General features: G+C 35.4%; 1 non-coding gene across 1 annotated transcript; it reads right to left on the minus strand.

The window, feature by feature from the left end:
• Positions 1-8,832: 8,832 nt before the first annotated feature.
• Positions 8,833-8,938, minus strand: LOC131145338 (small nucleolar RNA R71). The gene has a single exon (XR_009134121.1). It is a non-coding gene; the product is annotated as a small nucleolar RNA R71 (small nucleolar RNA).
• Between the last annotated feature and the right edge of the window lie 7,493 nt (positions 8,939-16,431).

Genomic DNA, 16,431 nt, shown 5'->3' on the forward strand with positions numbered 1-16,431 from the left:
CCTGCTTTTCATTCTAAAATCCTTCCTTTTTCCCTTATCATCCTTTAATCCAATCTATTTATTATATTTTCTAATTATTTTAATTTTTGAGTCATTACATACAGCTTCCTTCTAGTCTACTGCTTACAAGAGATACAACTCTCTCCTTAAACCCGGTTCACAACCCGAATCATGAATACAATGAAATCTATAAAACACTCAAAGTTGCTTCTAAAAAAAGCTCGTGAGTACAATTCAAATTCCTAATACATAATCATATAATGAAAATTGAAGCTCAGAATGTATGAAACGATACAATCGTTTATTAATGATATGCTTCAACACACAAATCCCTTTTTATCAAATCTCCCAAAAATAATTATATATAACTCAAAGCTTTGGAGAACTTAAGTTAAATATTTGAATACAAAAACAACTTTGAAGACTGCAAAGATTTTAAACACACTTTGTCAAAAACAATATTTCTCTCAAGATTTCAATCTCAATGTGATCTTGGTAATATTTGACTTAATGTATATATAAGTATCTATATGATGAGAATACCAAAGGTCAACAAACTTAATATATGATTTTTAGAAAATAACCTTCAATATATATATATATATATATATATATATATATATATAGTTATGCACTTCTAAGGATATCTAACCAAATAGTTTAGAAGTATTCAAAACATCAAGTCTTTAACTAAGAACACACTTGAATGTTACTCTTTGATCAATAACCTAATAAAAACTTTCTCAAGTATTGAAATTGTCAAAAACAATCTTTATATGAATGTGAAAACTCAATATCAAACTTCTCTAAAGATATTCAAAACAGATGTTGATATAAGAACCTCTTGATAAACCTAAATGGATTAACCAAACTTCAACACTAAGTTGAAGTCAAGATGTATGAGTGAGATCCCTTTTAGTTTTCTGAGTGGATTTGCCCTAGGAAAATGAATATAGAATGGAGTGCAGGCAATTGTGTTGCAATCAACTCAAGTTTTTCACTTTTCTTTCAAAAAGAAGTTCTCTTCTCTTCTCGTTTTTCGTCACTCCTATACTTGGGTTTAGATATTCAGTATATATAGTGATATTGCCTTTAGAATAGATCTCAACCATCGGATAAAAAATATCTCGCGAGTTCTCTTAATAAAAATTAAAATTTTAAGTTTTCCCGCAAGTTCAGACGACTGAGGTCAAGGGCCCAGACGAATGAAGTTCTTTTTAAGCTTCAAAAAATTAAACTGGACACAGGGTTAGAAGACTGAGTTTTGGGCTCAAACGAGCGAAGAGTAGGGTTCAGACGACTAAAATGTGAGTTCAATCTTCTAAGGTGCTTTTGCCAGGTTCTGAGTTTCACTAGAAATTCTTCAGATGATTGAACTTAATCTTCGGTCTTCTAAAGAAATTATTCAAATGACTGAAATTAACTTCAATCTTCTAAAGTGGCAACTTCAGGTGACTGACCGCTGAGTTCGCTCGTCTGAAGTTCCTCTTTCCTGAATTTTTTCTTTATACTTTGAAAAACTGTTATCCTGTCTTTCTTGGCTCTTTTATAACAATATTTTCTGGGGTTTTAAAAATATTTCTAAGTCCATGAATGTGCCCTAATGATGTTCATGAAATGCATGAGTCCTAAAGTCATTCTAAGGTATGATTTGAGCCTCAATTAAATAATATGAAAATGTAAATATATGAGTTCTAAGTACCCATTCCCATGACTTTCTTGAACTTTGTCGTTTGCGTCTTGATTCTCGTACTCTTTGAGTTCCATGGATCTTGCCAAGATATGTAAGCTTTACTTTATGGCTTCCATGACTCGTTATCCATCTGTGCATGCTTAATATAGTTCCTATTCACAAACTCAGTGCATAGATCAAATACTAAGTGATTTGTCATTATCAAAACCGGATTGGATTCATAGAGTCAACATATTTCATATTCAATAAATTCATAATTTCATTTTTGAAGGACAATCTATGTATCCATGTATAGTATGAGTGTAAATATCATGTGAAGCTATCACTGCTATCAGTCATCATTAGCAATCATCATTATCAATCATGCTTTTAAATTTTCTATGCCATGCTCATGCTCAATTTGCTCACATTTAGATTTGCTAAATTTTCTCCCCCTTTTTATATCAACAAAAGGATAAACCGAAAGAAATATTATGCAAAAGTACTAAGGACCAAAAAAAATTCACATTTAGATTGCAATAACAAGGTCCATAAACCAGTATATATTTCAATCATAACATGGTCATCCATCATTCGACATGCCAACAAAAAATACATATAACTTAATCCAACATCAGCATGTGAACTAATATGGTCAAGAAAAACAAATGAAAGAGCTAAGCATAGCAAAATAGAAATGTCAAACATGTCAACCCAGATTAGTGTTTGGTTTCATGAAAATATTCATGCATTTGCAGCACTATCAAAGTTGTATGCTCATGCTCATGCTTAGTCATATTTCAAAGATTTATGCTCAGAGTCATATGTTAGATGGTATGACTTAAATATTCATGCTCAGTTTTTATGTTTTTGCTCAATACATATCTCCTTTTTTACATTACATCCATCAAAAGGAGAAGGTCATCAATAATCATATACAATCAACATTAAACAGATAAAATGACTATTCATCATGCTAAAGATGATAATCAAGAATCCCAAAATAGCATGAGAAACATCAAATGAGCAAAAATATCAGGTGCACAGTTTAGTAATTAAACTGCTGTCAATCAATCAACTGAAATAGAGGGGCAATCGCCTGACATTTTATTTATTCGAATTTTTCTCCAAACAGTAGAGCTTTAGTTGACTAGGCCTTAGAGAGTCAGTCGCTTGACTTTACTGAACTCGGGAATTTTAGCAAGTCAGAGAGCAACAAGTTGACTGAGGGTAACATGTTAGTCAACTGTACTTCAGTGTTTTTGGCTTACCTACTTTCCTCAACCATTTATCCTTGTTCCTTTAAAAAAAAACTTCTTTATTATGCAATAAGCTCATTTTCTTTTGCATATGGATTTACCAATCTTCAAATATCTTTCCAAATTGTTTGTTGAAGCATATAATTCTTTGAATTTAATTATTTTGAAGCCTTGTACAATTCTTCCTTTTATTGTGGCCAACAATGTCATTCTTATGTTCTTGTTGCAATATAATAATCAACAATAAGCTCAAAAACTTATTCTTAAGATTTTCATAATCTATTTCAATTTGTTCAATAGCCTTGTATTAATTGAGATTCATTGATTTTCCATAGATGGAACAATGATAAATTTTATACTTGGAATTTGTGAATTCTCTGGATTTCTTAGTAGTAGCTCCTGATCTGATCATTAAGTGAAGGCTTTTAAATAGTCAACTTAATAATTTTAGAAGACTACTTAGAGTAGTTTTCTTCTTGAAAAATCAATTTCATTTTTCTTGCACTTAAAGATGAATATCCTATTGACTTATTAAATACTGAACTAGCTAAACTACAGATTTTCATTATGAAATTCTTTCAGTGCTTGATCACTTTACTCAATCTATTTTAATTGGATCTAATAGATCTCAAGTATGCGCAAATAACAACATATGATGTCCTCTTAAAAATTTTAACCTTAAGTATTTATAACCTTTATTTAATAATTCAAGTAAGGTTTAAGTTATATCATCCCTATTAATGAATTATTTACCATGATATGCACTATCAAGGTAGACTTTGAATTTATGCATTAGATTTCTTATTTTTACTCAACTTCTCAAGGTCTTTACTATAGTAGACATCTCTATTAGTAACTTACATTTTAAAGTATTTATCTACTATCCGAGCACATTTATAGTTATCATTAAATGTCTTTGACTATCTTAAATCTTGTAGGCTATGGAGGCATCCCTTTTTATTTTAGTATAAATTTAACTTTCTTAATTTCTAAAAAGAGAATGACTATTCTTATGATCTTTGGAGTCCTTAGTTTATGAACTAGGCTTTCATCTTGGTACCCATACTTTCTTCGGACTTAATGGTTTAATGAGAGATGTTTCTTTTACTCTCCAAACCTATTTAGTTTTCACACTTTTTCTTTTTAATGGACGTTCAAATTTTATATGTCTCTTCTTCTTACATAGGAAGCATGTGGTGTGAGTGTACGCATTTGAGGAGATGCTAGCATAGTCTATGAAGGCTTTTACAAAGTACCCCATGTAGAGGTTCTTTTTCCTTATGTTCTCAACTCCATTGAATCTCATGCCTTCTTTATCCAAAGACATTCTTTGTGATCCAACCATTTTATTAAGGTTTTCCTTTCCTTCAGTGAAATTGTAGATGATTTTGGCCTGATCCTCAATTTTACTCTTAAGATCATAGATTTATGAGTTTTGTATTTTTTTTTCCCTTTTTTTTTGTAGCATTAATGGATATTGAGACATTTTATTTACTTTTCTTTCTAATTCAAATATATACAGATCTTTCTTATGTTCCATAGAAGATTGGGATCTTAGATCTTCCAATTCTTTCATACTTTTATTTTCCTTCTTGGAATCCTTCTTAAGTTGTAGACTATCTGGTTTTATGTGGCCCTCTTTCTTGTAATTATAGCATGTAAGAGGTTCATTCCTTGTTTCCTTTTTATTGGTTTCTCCTTTATCTGATTTGAAGTCCCTAAATTTTCTTGTAAATTTATTCTTCTTTCTAAGGATTTTTGCAAGTCTCTTGGTTATGAGGGCTACATCATTTACATCCATTACCTCTTCATCTTCATCGTTAGAGCTTTTATTTGAGGACTTAAATGCAATGGATTCCTTGATTTTATATTTTTCGCTTCTTTCTTTTATTGTCATCTCATATGTGAGGAGAGAACCTATTAATTCATCTAGGGAGGTGCTTTTCAAATTTCTTCCTTTAGTTATTGCAGTGGCCTTAGGTTCCTAAATTGGTGGAAGTCCTCTTAAGATTTTTCGGATCATCTCATATGTGGAGTAGTTTTTCCCTAAGGCATTGAGGGAGTTTATTATGCGAGTGACTAATACTTGCTAGTGAGCATATCAATTCAATTATCTTTAACATCAACCGTTCCTTCATAGGTTACTTCAACTTTATCCCATATTTCTTTATCTGATTTACATGCCATAACCCTATAGAATTCATTTACATCAAGAGCACAATATAGTGCATTCATTGCACCAGAGTTTATTTGCAGCATTTTTAGGTCATTATCGGTCATCTCTTTTTCTTCCTTAGGTACATCATTATTGTCTACGTTTTTTGCAGGGATAAGGTCACCATGTGTGACTACTTTCCATACTTTCCAATTCATAGTTTGCAGGTATATCCTCATTTGTTGTTTCCAAAAAGTGTAGTTAACACCGCAGAAAATAGGTGGTCTAGATGAGGATTGACCCTCAGCAAAGGGGGATACACCTAGGTGTGCCGTAGGGATCTTTATGTAGCTTCTAGTTAAGGTTTACTACAACCTAAGGCTCTAATACCAATTAAGAAGTAAGGTGTACTCCCAAGAGAGGGGTGGGGGGGGGGGGAATGAATTGGGTTTTTAAAATTTTCTTTGCAAACTCTTTGAGTATAACCCTTCTTCAACTTAGGTTGATTATAATCACACTCTCCAATCAACAACTTAATTCTTATCAATCACTTTATTTATATTAACCAACTAAAGATGATGTTGCTTATACAACTTTTAGTGCTTCCATGAATAAAAATTCCAGATCAGATTTATATATCAAGAACAATATTAATTTTAGAAAATTATCTTTAAGTGTCCTTGTAATTTTTTTTCAATAGGATGATTTATTAAACTCACTTTTAGCACTTTAGTATTTCAATCCAATACTTCAATACATATCCAAGTTTCAGAATCAATATATTTTCTCAGCTATGAATAATGACAACTTTGGCAAAATTCCTTTCAGTTATGATATTCAAAATTAGAACTCAATTCAGATTTTGAATATGTCAATCCAATCAACAAGGTAAGCTAGATTTCACAATGTGAAACAAAATAGAAATTTTAGCAAGCTTCCAAAATTCAGACTTTGATATCAAATAAGCTACTTGAATTTAAGTATGTTAATGAGCTTTGATATTTATCAACGTACTTTCTTTAATCAAGGTTTCTGTAATCAACGAAATTTCTTTAATCAAGGTTTCCGCAATTCCCAGTAACTATTTAACTTCCAATAATTATGTAAACATCCATGCAATTTATATATGCAGAAAATTAAAGAGAGTAGGGAAGAGAGATACACCGAGATTTTACGAGGTTCGGCTATACCCGCCTACGTCCTCGCCTTAGACAAACCACCCAAGGATTTCACTATACCGCTCCCTTAACTGGGCGGATCAAACTATTTACACACTCCTTCAAGTAGGATGGAACCCTCCTCTCCAAGAGATACCCCACACTCGGTATTCCAACAATTCAACAATCCTGAAACATCAAAAACAATAAAAGAAACAAGAACAATTCTTGTGTACAAAAAACACTCTCAGCAAGAGCAGATTAGTACAAGTGAATATCACAATATACTTCAATCAAAATCAATATAGAAAGATGAAGCTCAAGAATTTATCACCGGGGTTCTTTCTTATATTGAGAAACTCAGTAGAAACACAAAGAACCGTAGGTTTTAATCAGCAAATTTTCAATAGAAAACTTCAGCAAAAGTGTTTTAGCAAGATGGCTTTTGAAGAGTAGAAAGTATTTATCTTGAATGCTAATTGTATGTATTGGTGTATTTAATTCTTTAATATAACATGTATTTATAGATGGAAAAAGTTTGATTTTTGCATTCCCCAAGATACTTGGAGTGTTTCCCAAGTTTTCATAAAGTTTGGGGGGTCATGCAATCTAATTTTGAAACTTTTCTTCGCTATTTAAATTTGAATTTTACGAAGGTCAATCACCTGGTTTATCGGGGTCAGTGGCCTAATCTTTTAAAATCCACCGAAATTTCAAAGTCAGAATGGGGTCAGTCGCCTTAACTCATAGGGTCAGTCGACTGGGCCTATTCTGCTTCCCAATTTATTTAAGCATATAAAGGTCAGTCGCCTGACTAGAACATGTCAGTCGTCTGATCGTGCAATAACATATGCTTTTGCAATTTTTTTTCCAAAAACTTTTTGTTTACTTTTATACTTGCCATATTGCTTTGAGACTTTCGGAAATATTTTTTGAGGTTTTCAAAATTATTTCTCTAAGTCAATAAAAGATTCCTAAGTGCTTTATTCATTTATTATTGAAATGTTTGAAATACTTACATGAGACTTCTTAAAAGACTATAACTTTCTAAGCGCTAAGTCTTCATGTATTTGGTTTGATCTCGGTATCTTTACGTGTTTGCTTTTAGTTCCTTCATGTTTGACTTGACTTTAAGCTTCAATAGTTTTAGCTTCTAAGACCTTATATCTTTGAATTTGAGCTTTCAAAGACTTTGTCAAGAACTTGTTCTTGAACACTTGAGTCCTGAATCATCACTTAACCAAATATGTTAAGTTCTTTTACTTTGTTATCATCAAAACAAGATTCTAAGTCTTGCGAGGCCAACACTTTCCTTTACCGCTTTTGATTTATTGCTTTGTTAAATGATGAAAGGCTACAATAAGGAATAGCACTACTATTGTTTCAGTCAGGATAAGTAGTTAGCTACGAATATGCGGAGGTGTTCATTGAGATAGGGTATGCTCCGGTTCCCAATTGTGCTCCGGACGGTTGGTGCACCCTTGCTACCCTATGCCCTCGAATGACCCTCTTCAGCTTTGTCCTGATACAACTTAGTTTAGTACTCTTATGTATTCCTAGTTGAACATAGTCAGAGGCAAGAAGTCCAGCACCTGATTTATAATCTCAGCATTGCTTTGTAGGAGTAGGTTAATATAATTTTTACTTGCTTTCCTATAGGTTGTTAGATTTCACCCATTGCAAAATATCATTTTTTTATCTATCTTTTTACACAAGGCATTAATAAACTGATTGAGAAAAGGTTTACAACTGCACAGTTTAGTCCCTGTGGATCGACACCCGACCTCCCCACTTTCTACTGAACTTGGGAATTGTTAGCTTTTATAAATATTTTTTTTGGAAGTTAAGGACCCAACCCTTGGTGAGCCTACCAAATTTTGGTGTCATTGCCTAGGACTAGTGTACAGTTGTTAGCCAATCTCTCTCTTAGGATATTTTTGCTTTGTTTGTATATAGTTTTACTTTTATATTTTGTTGGTTACATATTGAAGTTTGAATCTTTGTGCTTAAAGTGTGTATGTTTGGTCTGCATTCCTTGGAACCTGAGATAGTTCCCATAGATCCCGAGATTGAAAAATCTCATAGTTCCCTTAGGAAACCTATCTCTAATCCAGAGAAAACTGAGTCATTTGAACTAAAAGCCATGACCAAAAATAACCCACTGGCTCCCGCTGAACAAATCCTAGAACCCCGAGCTCCCTACCTACCTGTGGTAGGAGAGCAACCCCTTTGGCCTCTTAGGGACTACTTTGTGCCTAATGCATACACCTTGCCGTTTTGCATCCAGTTCCCAGATGTTCAGGTGGCACAATTCGAGATTAAGACTTTGATTATCTTGATGTTGCCCATTTTTTAATTAGAACTCCACTGAAAATCCTTATCAGCATTTGGATGAGTTCTTGAAGATCTTCTCCACCATTGGTATACCTAATTTTAGTGATGATGCCTTTTGCCTTAGGCTTTTTCCATTCTCTCTGAAGGATAAGGCCAAATATTGGCTGATGTCCCTAGAGCCAAACTCGGTGATCAATTGGGCCACAATGCAGCATGAATTCTTGAAAAAGTACTTCCCAATTGGGAACACTAACCAGCTGCGAAGGGCAATCACAAGTTTCACAAAGACGGATTGGGAACTTTTCTTTGAAACCTGGGAGCGTTTCAGGGACTTACTTCGTAAATGTCCACATCATCAAGTCCCCAAGTGGAAATTAGTACAAACCTTTTAAGAAGGCTTAGCCAAGAGATATATATCCATGGTTGATGCCTCATGCAAAGGCACTTTCCTCACAAAGCATAAGAATGAGGCATGGGTTCTCTTCGAGAACCTAGATGAGAATTCTCACCAGCACATGGTCGATCATAGACTCCCCAACCCATCCATGTCCATACCTAAGGGCATTTACGAGTTGGCTTCAAGCCATGACTTAGCCCCTACCCTGCTCACTATTTCCCAAAAGCTTGATTAGTTCCTATCTTTAAGACAGCAATCGCAGTCAATGGCCTGTGTAGAGGTGTGTACGATTAGTTTTGACTCTTCACATACATGCTACATTTGCCTACACATGCCTCCCCAGTCCGAGCTTATGCAGAAGGAAGTAAATGTCACCCACAATTGGTATGATAGGCCGTCAAATGACCCCTATGCCAATACTTACTATCCCAAGTGGAACCAACGTCCTAACTTCCCTTAGAGGCTGCAAGCTCTGGAATTTCAAGACGAAATACCTCAAACATTGAACTACGCTCCACCCTCATACCCACATTGGGACTTTCAAAATTCTCCCGCACCCATCCTCTAGAAATCATCATTTCAATAATCATCTCTTTAGCAACCTCAATATGATTCTTTTCAGGAGACAGTGCTGCAAACCCTACAGGGCATTAAGGCCGATCGTCACGTAAATTGGCAACTACTTCACCTTCACTCCCAATCCACAGCTAAGTTGGAAGCCACCAAGGGGCACCTAACCACTTCATTGAGTTAGAGAGATGAGGGTATGTTGCTAAGGCGACCTCAGGTAAACCCCAAGGGTCAATACAGAGTAGAGCATGAATCCACAATGGAATCTTTATATCATAAAGTGCATGCCCAAGCCATAGCCACTCTCCAGAGTGGTAGGGAGATAAGCAACAGGGTTGGGGAAAAGATATATCAAGAGAGTGACAAGGAGAAGAAGAGGGATGAACCTGCAGAAGAATTTTGTGCCCTAGCCTCCCTCTCCTAATCTGGTGGCTGACACGGGGATACCTACTCTTCCAAAGAGTGGAGCACTTCCCTATTACATTCCTATAGCCCCTTGCCTTGTAGCTCTCTAAACACCCTTTAAATCTAATAAGGAGACCACTATTGAGTCCATCAAGGACACGTTCAGACAAGTTAAGGTTAACATCCCCCTTTTAGATGCCATTAAACAAGTGCCTACATATGCCAAGTTCCTCAAGGACCTGTGCAAGAAGAAGCGAAAATCAAGGGTGCATATGGACAAACAAGTGTGGCTAACTAAGCATGTGAACTCAATAGTACTTGGGCACCTCCCTCCTAAACTAAAAGACCCTGGCACTCCAACTATTTCATGTACTATTGGCAATTGCATAATTGACAATGCTCTGATGGACTTAGGAGCAAGTGTGAATCTTCTCCCATACTCGGTCTTTAAGCAATTCAACTAGGGAGAGCTGAAACCCACGTGGGTTTGCTGATCTATCAGTAAAGAAACCCCAGGGTGTGATATAGGATGTCTTAGTCAAGGTTGAAGACTTCTAATATCCTATTGACTTTGTGGTCTTGGATATGGAACCTACCGTCCCAACAAAGAACCATTGAAGACTTCTAATATCCTATTGACTTTGTGGTCTTGGATATGGAACCTACTGTCCCAACAAAGAACCATTCTCCTATCTTACTAGGCCGACCATTTCTAGCCACATCCAACACCTGCATTCAATGTAGATCAGGAATTATGGATGTGTCCTTTGGTAATATGCAACTTTGGCTGAATGTGTTCCTTGCAGTTCAACATCCACTTGAAGATATCCAAAAGGTGGATGTCGATATGATTGAGGAATGTGTTGAGGACGTGGCCTCCTCAATCTTATGGAAGAATCCTTTGGGGAAATACTTCAACCTGAGAGCACCCCTTGTTAAACTTGGATGACCCATATGAGCAGATTCTCTCAGTCCATTATTTGGCCTTTGGTTTAGAAGGACGCATTTGGGTAAGTAAGACATGGTTCATAAATGAAGTGGTAGAAGACATGCTTATTGAACTAGGATGAGTTAGACTGGTGCCTTCGATGCATCTGGCTGAAAACGATGGCAAACTTAGCGCTTTCAAGAGGCAACCTGAGAAATTTTCTTTTCTTTTCGAGTCCTTAGGATGTAAACAATAGATTAAGTAAGTTTAGAGTCTTTAGAGTGAGTTTTAGGAGAAGTTGGGGGTGTGACAAAAAGGGCGACTAGCATAGCGATTTGTGCGACTAGGTCAGGGATATGAAGGGTTGGTTAGAAAAATCTTTTTTCCCTCACAATCTTTCATTTCCAAAATCCCCTACTTCTCTGTTAGATGTCATCGCACCGACTCCATCGTGTCGACTGTGCCTCACCCATTCATTCTTCATTCCCAATGGAAGTTCAACACTCATTCCGGTAAATCCTATGTGAATTTAAATGTAATCCCAAGAGGACAGGTGAATTGGGTATTTTAAAAATCTTGGTCTTTAAGTCCTAATTTTGAAAAATTACAACCACACATGCACAAGCTAGGTGACAAGAAGTTCAGTATTATACAACCTGGCAATTTTAAAGTATGACTTTATCAATCAATCAATATTACCCAATCACTCACAAGTGTGATAAATATTTAATACATACACAATATACAAATAATTAGGTGCAAGCAGAAATTAAATGAGTTAAGGGAAGAGAGATGCAAACATAGTTTTTACGAGGTTCAACCAACCCGACCTACGTCCTCACCTTGGGTAAACTACCAAAGGATTCCACTATACTACTCCTTAAGTTGGGACAAAGATTCCCATTACAATCCGTTGCTTACAAGAGGCACAACTTCCTCCTTACACTCCGCTGCTTACAGGAGGCATAGCTTCCTCCTCACGATTCACAAATTGAACCATTAATACAAATAATGAATAAATATTTCTGAACACTCTGACACTTCTTAATAAGCTAATGAGTACAATTAGCCCTAAGCACTCTCACAAGGTATAATATGAGTCTTGTTGACTATGGTGTATTCCCAAGAGGGGGGTGAATTGGGTAATTAAAACTTCCTAGGTTGATTTTAATTTCACAATCAGTAATTCCCAACCTAAGGTCTGTCTAAGCATATACCAAAACTCCAATAGAGTAATACTGAGCAGATGTATAAAATAAATGCAGTAGACTCAGTATTCCAAATCATTCACCATATTTAAAGCATGCACAACATTCATATAACTATTCAAATATAAGCATGTATGTGCATAAATTAAATTGCAGAAATATAAAAAATATAGGGAAAGAGAAAACCGACACAGGATATGTTATCGAGGTTCGGCCAATTGTGCCTACGTCCTCGCCTTGGCTCACCAAAACAAGGATTCCACTATAAGCTCACTTAATGGGTGGAGCGGCACCATTTACAACCAGGTCAATTGGCAAGGCTCACCTCAACCTACACCTTACTAGGATGGTGCACCTAGCTTTCCTAACTGGGTCTAAGCCAATCCAGAACTATTCAACAGGGCTAGTCTCCCTCTTTAGGCTCACACTTGGAATACAACAAATGTATGAAACTTTACGTACACGAAAATGCTTCTTACACAAGAGAACATGTACTACAATATAGCACCGTAAACAATGCACTCACATATGATAGAGAATTGATGCTCGAGTGAGATCTTGAAAATTTAATTCAAGATAATATATTCAACAAGTGAATATTCAAGGATACCTCAAAACCTTAATCAAGTATCACACAAATATCTTACCAAATATAATCACCACAAATACTTAGGGTTTAAGCTTGCAAAAGATTTGTCAAGTAAAAGTGAGCAAGCTTTCAAGTCTTGCAATATGGATGCCAAGACTAGTAAGAAAAAATCAAGATCTTCTCAATCAAGTATTTATGAATGAAATACTATGAGAAAGATCAAAAAAGCAAGAGCTCTCAAAAATGGTTTTTCAAAAACGTATGAGTATGTGAGAGTCTTTGCCAAGAAAATAATATGTAAAGATATACAATGAGCACAAACAAACTCCCTTCAACCTTGCAATTGATTTGTAAGAGATGGGAACAAGTCAAATACACTCTCTATTTCAAAAATATGTTTTCTAGTAAATATGAGAGAGTGTATTGAAAATATATACTTGGAAAACAAAAAGTGTAACAAAAGGAGTATATAGGCTTGAGGGAAAATTTTTAATCACTTTTTCTAATCACTCCCTAATCCTTGCAAATGAACTAGCATATATAGGCAAGGGGCAAATTATGACTGTTGGGGACTTAATAGGCATTATTAAAAAAGTTTTAAACCTATTTAAAGAAAATAGCCCCATTTAACCACTTTAACCTCGGTAAGAAAATAAACAACCCAAGAGTTTTTGAGAGCCCGACCCAAGGTTCGGGTGCCCAAATAAACACAGTGCAAAAAGGTGTTGTTCGAGGTTTGGGTGCCCGAAAGTGGGCTCGGCTAGCTGAATGAGGCATTTCCTCAAAAGTTTGCGAATCAGGTGCTCGGTCCAACATTCAGTTAACTGAACTCACAAGTTCAATCACCCGAGGCTATTTTGAACGCTAAGGTTCGGGCGCCCAGGTTGATGAAAAGTACTCTAATAGTTGTTCGGTCAACTAAGGAAGATATGTTCAAAATTGGTTCGGTCTGCCGAACACAAGTCAACAAGTTAACCTGTCCATGGTTCGATCACCCGAGGCATTTTGAACGCCACAGGTTCGGTCGCCCAACCTCTAACAAGATTTTCAAAGTCCAATTTTGCTCCAGTTAACTCCCCTGATATATTAAGTGATGTTGGGGACTTAGTGCATATGTGTTGGCACCTAAAGTCCAACTAGGGTCGTTTTGAGATGGTCCCAAAAATCCAGCATTGGTCCCTAAGATCAAACTACTGTCTTGAGCATTCATCCTTATCATGCATGTAGATGCAATTATTACAAATCATATTAAAATATTACATGCCCAAGGGTTTGTTTTCCAATAAATTTTGCAAAAATAAAATATAAAATATTTGAATCAGAATATAGCTTTGAATATCACAAAAATTTAAGCTCTTGCTTTCAAATACCTTTTACAGAAATAATATGAAATCTTTTGAATAAAAATTTACCTTTGAATATTATAAAATATTTTTCAAACAAATATATATGAGAAATTTGATTTCTTGCTCCCAATAAAAATTTTAAGTAAAAGAATAAGGGAGTAGATGGACTTATAAAAATAAAATTGAATGCTCAATAATAAACTTAATCAAACCTTAAGACCAAACCAGTTTTCCATAAGATGATTTGAGTGTAAGCACTTCGACCTTTAAGATGATATTGACGAATGCCCAAACTTGATGTGAATACGTTGAAAGTAGGCAAAGCTTAGCAAAAGGGGTGCAAAGGTTGGGCAAAAGTTGTGCAAAAGTTTTAAACCTAGGGTTTAGAGTTGGTATATATAAGTATTCTCGACCTTTGATCAATTTTCAAACATTAAATCATTTAATTAAAAAAATATTCGTCTATTTCAGCGCTAGAGCGTCGTTCTGCCTGATGGACTCGTTGACGAATGTCCGTACTAGTTGATGAATGTCCTTTAGTCGTTCATCGATGAGAATAGGGGATTTGGCGACGAGTGGGATGTCTAAGAAAACAAGGGTCTTGGTATTTTCTCATTGACGAGATGACTCACTAGTCGACGAGTGTACTACACTCGCTTGTTGATGACTCCATGTGGCTAGTCGACTAGTGCCCTATTTTTCAGTCCTATGATCCTTCTAAAATGCACATCCACCCTAGGTTGAATGCATATGTATATTTCGTGTAAAACATGCATCCTAGGGTCGGTCTATATGTCATTTTGAACTTTGCAACATATCTTAAGAGTTATGCAAATACAATCGAACCTAATTTGCGAAATACAATTGAAAATCTGGATTGTCTTTATCCTCTTGCTCTTCTGCTTCCATGGATTGACTCAAGTGGTATGTATTTCATGTTCCTTATGGATTCCATAGCGTACTTACCATTCGTGCATGTTAAGTCATGATCCTATTCAAAATCTCAATACATGGGTAAATCACCAAGTGATTTGTCATTATTAAAAAAGGATTGGACTCATAGAATCAACAATCTCCCCCTTTTTGATGATGACAATACACAAGCAAATATGGGTTAAACCTAATAAGGCTCCCCCTAAGATAATGCATGATTTATAATATAGCAGTCTAATCCAGACATGTTGTAGAATATGACATATGACGTAGTTTACAAAGTTTAGTCTTACACAAATATTCTTACTTGAAATATGCCGAATTTTGCAATATGCCCAAAAATATTTCTCCTCCCTTTTCACGTCTCAATAAAGATATTTGCTCTAATCAATATCTCTCCCCCTTTCACTCTAAAAATTATTATAAAAATTATTTTTTCTTTTTGCTCTATAAAATATCTCTCTCCCCTTTTGACATCAATAAAAAAGGTATATAAAAAATATACAAACTTAAATATATCTACTCTTTGTAAAAAAAAATTTATTTTTCCCCCTTTCTAAAAATATAGTTGTGTTGTAAAAGTAATTTTCATGTAGAGCATACAACAGCATTTCAATCAATATTTATATAGGCGAGCAAACCGTTCAGTTCATTATAATCTAAAATTCATGTGTGCATCAACATGTATCAGATATCCATAAAGAATTTTACATGCAATTCTCAATAAATAGCAATTACTTAGTTTTAAATTAAGTTGCTCCCCCTCAGTTATGTATTTTAATACATCTCTAGGCAACTTTTCTATTGTGCGCCAAGCCTAATTCACATCTAATTTGGATAAACCTATCCTCCGAAAGTGGTTTCGTGAATATATCTGCCCATTGTTCATTTGTGCACACAAACTTAAGTGCCACATCCCCCTTTTGCACATGGTCACGAAGAAAGTGATGTCTAATTTCTATGTGGTTAGTTCGTGAGTGTGATATAGGGTTCTTTGAGATATTTACTGCACTAGTGTTATCACATTTTATATGAACAGCCTCATAGCGCAATCGATAGTCCATGAGTTGTTGCTTTATATATAGCATTTGAGCACAACTTTCAGCTGCTATGTATTCAGCCTTGGCCGTGGATAGTGCAACTGAGTTCTGCTTCCTGGAGAACCAAGAAACTAAGGATTGACCTAAAATGTGACAAGTGCCACTCGTGCTTTTTCTATCCACTTTACTACCGACAAAGTCAGCATCAGAATAATTGACAATCTCAAGAGAAGTGTACTTATGATACCATAATCTAAGTTCGATAGTCCTAATAAGGTATCTAAGTATTCTTTTAACTGCTAATAAATGTGATTATTTAGGTGCAGCCTGAAATCTTGCGCACAAGCATACGCTAAACATAATATCAGGCCTGCTAGTAGTCAGGTATAACAGGCTACCTATCATTCCACAGTAGAGCTTAACATCTGTTAGGATCCC

The sequence above is a fragment of the Malania oleifera genome, chromosome 12, assembly GCF_029873635.1.
Source record: "Malania oleifera isolate guangnan ecotype guangnan chromosome 12, ASM2987363v1, whole genome shotgun sequence".
Classification (NCBI taxonomy): domain Eukaryota; kingdom Viridiplantae; phylum Streptophyta; class Magnoliopsida; order Santalales; family Ximeniaceae; genus Malania; species Malania oleifera.